The following is a 3,640-nucleotide window of genomic DNA, read 5'->3' on the forward strand; positions in this document are numbered from 1 at the left end:
AAAGCATGTCGGCAAAGGGAGCACGAAAAGGATGCCCCCGAGTCTAGCAACAGACCTGCTGAACCGTTGCAGAAGCAGCGTCCAGAAGAGAGGCCAGTTTGGGGAACCATCCATGTAATAGTGGGAGGTTCGGTGGTAGCGGGGTGTACCTTGGCAGCAGCCCGGACTTCAGTTCGCGAAGCGGCTCTCGAAGAACGGAACCCCCCAAAAAGACCAAAGACCGAAGAACCAATCTTTTTCATGGAGGACGACGCACGAGGAGTCCACTACCCCCATGATGACGCGCTTGTCATTAAGCTAAGGATCAGCGACTTCGAGGTCTGGCGCATACTCGTAGATTCGGGCAGCTCAGCGGACATCCTCTTCAAATCAGCATTTGACCAGCTACAGTTAAAGAGGAGTGAGTTGAAGCCCGCGAACACTCCCCTGGTAGGTTTCAGCGGAGAGGAAGTCAGGCCCCTCAGAAAAGTAACTGTCCCTGTGGAAGTCGGCACATGGCCTTGTGCAGTCAGACTCAACCATGATTTCCTGGTGGTCGCGACCCCCTCCCCATACAATGCCATAATAGGGCGGCCGATCACGCATATCCTACGGGCGGCGGTCTCCACCTACTATTTGGCCATGAAGTTCCCTACGGACTTCGGTATAGGGGTAGCACGGGGTGACCAGCTCGAGTCCCGCAAGTGCTACGTTGCCGCCCTAAAGGGAAAAACCAAGGCGGCCGACGACCTTGAACTGGAGCGGCCGGCGGAGCAAGGTGAGGAGCGAGCTTCACCCACGGAGGAAACAGTCGCAATCCCGACTTCATCTACGGACCCAGCTTGCACACTAAGCATCGGAGCTTCCATCGAAGACCCCCTACGAGCCGAACTGGTGAGTTTTTTACTTCAAAACTTAGATATTTTTGCCTGGTCCGCGGCCGTTAGCCCCAGACTGATAACTCACAAACTTAATACTGACCCTGTAGTTAGACCCGTTAGACAGAAGAAACGCAACTTAGCCCCAGAACGTTGGAGAGCGGTCGACGAGGAGGTTGAGAAGCTCCTCGCAGCAATCTTCATAAGGGAAGTCCACTACCCGAGCTGGGTGGCCAACCCGGTGTTGGTAAAAAAGGCAAGCGGCAAGTGGCGCATGTGCGTCGACTATACCGACCTGAACCGAGCTTGCCCGAAAGATTGCTTCCCCCTCCCCAGAATTGACCGCCTAGTGGACGCGACCTCAGGAAACGAGTTGCTAAGCTTCCTGGACGCCTACTCGGGCTACAACCAAGTTAGGATGGACCCATCCGATGAGGAAAAAACCAGCTTCATAACCGAGTTCGGCCTGTATTGCTACAAAGTCATGCCTTTCGGACTAAAAAGTGCCGGGGCAACTTTCTAAAGACTTGTAAATAAGCTATTTCGGCCCCTGATTGGTACGAAGATAGAGTGCTATGTAGACGACATGATCATCAAGACTCTGTTTTCACAAGAGTTAATACAAGACTTAGATTCTGTTTTCCAAATCCTGCGTCAGTTTAACATGAAGTTGAATCCCAACAAGTGTGTCTTCGGCGTCACCTCGGGCAATTTCCTAGGCTACATTGTCAATCGACGCGGTATTGAGGCGAACCCGGACAAAATAAAAGCCATTCTAGATATGAAACCACCTCGGAAAGTAAAAGAGGTTCAGAGGCTAAACGGCCGCATAGCCGCTCTAAGCCGCTTCTTGTCTAAGTCAGCAGACCGCTGCCTACCCTTCTTCAAGGCAGTCAAAGGCAAAGGGTTCGAGTGGACCTAGGACTGCCAGTTCGCGTTCGATGAACTAAAAGGTTACCTCGCTAGTGTGCCAACCTTAGCCCGGCCCGAGGTGGGCAAGGTCTTAGAACTGTACCTCTCAGCCAGCGACGAGGCGGTCAGTTCGGTACTAATAAAGGAAACAGGCCGGGTCCAACGACCCATATATTATGTTAGTAAAATTTTGCAGGGAGCAGAGGCAAGGTACCCAGAGATAGAAAAACTAGCATATGCCCTAGTAATAGCAGCTCGTAAACACCGCCCATACTTCTAGGCTCACACTGTCATCGTCCTAACTGACAAACCTCTTAGACAAGTTTTACTCAAACCCGAAGTCTCCGGTCGACTGACTAAGTGGGCCATCGAACTCAGCGAGTACGACCTCTAGTACAAACCGAGAACCGCTATCAAGGCCCAAGCTTTGGCAGATTTTATCACCGAGTGCACTTTCAGCCACGAAGCCCCACAGGTCGAGCCCGAGGTCCCTAGTTGCGGCGAACCCGGAGCTCCTGAGCCCATAGAGTCCGAACCCCGTGAAGTACCAGCTAGTGTGGCATCTCTCCTGGTCAGGCGAAGAGCGAATTGGGATGAGGAGCCCTGGATCCTTCACGTGGATGGTTCCTCGAACCGGCAAGGCAGTAGAGCTGGAATAGTCTTGTGCGGCCCGAGCGGCACAAAAGTAGAATACGCACTACGCTTTGAGTTCGCGGCATCCAACAACGAGGTAGAGTACGAAGCACTGATCGCCGGGCTGGACCTAGCGCGAAAGGTTAAGGCAAAACACTTGGTCATCTGCAGCGATTCTCAGCTCGTGGTAAACCAAGTTACCGGCGAATACGAAGCACGCGATCTCTCCATGATCGCATATTTGGCCAAAGTAAAAGAAGCCCTGCTCAACTTCCGGTCACACATCATCAGGCAAATCCCAAGGTCAGAAAACACTGAGGCCGACGCCCTGTCTCGGTTAGCCAGTACGAGTCACAACAATATGAGAACTGTGTACATAGAAGACTTACCTCAGCCTAGTATTCTCGAGGGGACAGAGGAGGTCGTTCCCGTCTTAGAAGCAGAGCCGAGCTGGATCGATCCACTCGCGAGCTTCCTGATAGACGGAACCCTCCCTACAGAACGCAATGCGGCCAAGAGGGTGCAGCGCCAGGCGGCCAAATACGTCATAATAGACAAACGGTTATACCGACGGTCGTACACGCTCCCCTATTTGCGGTGCCTGCGACCTACCGAAGCTGAGTTCGTACTCCGCGACACTCATGAAGGCCTGTGTGGCGGACATTTGGGGGGCAGAGCACTCGCCCAAAAGGCACTTCGACAAGGATACTATTGGCCAACGATGAAGGCAGAAGCTGTCGAGCTCGTCAGAAAATGCGACAAGTGTTAGAAGCACGCTAACATCCACCATCAACCTGCCTCCGACCTCAAATACCTCGCCAGCCCGTGGCCCTTTGCACAATGGGGCATCGACCTCCTAGGGCCATTCCCACTAGCAACAGGCGGAAGAAAATTCTTAGTGGTTGCGGTAGATTATTTTACGAAGTGGATAGAAGCCGAACCTCTGGCAACTGTCACGGCTCGAAACATACAGAACTTCTTTTGAAAGAACATAGTATGTCGGTTCGGGTTACCTCGGGTTCTAATCTCCGACAACGGCAAACAGTTCGAGAATATCAAGTTCCAAGAGTGGTGCCAGAACATGGGGATTCGGCAAAATTTCACGTCAATCACGCACCCGCAGGCAAACGGTCAGACGGAAGTAATGAACAGAGCCATCCTGCGCGGACTGAAAGCACGTCTGGATCGAGCTAAGGGATTGTGGGCCGAAGAGCTACCAAGTGTCTTATGGGCTCACT

The sequence above is a fragment of the Nelumbo lutea genome, chromosome 6, assembly GCF_056320005.1.
Source record: "Nelumbo lutea isolate HS-2025 chromosome 6, American lotus-T2T, whole genome shotgun sequence".
NCBI lineage: Eukaryota > Viridiplantae > Streptophyta > Magnoliopsida > Proteales > Nelumbonaceae > Nelumbo > Nelumbo lutea.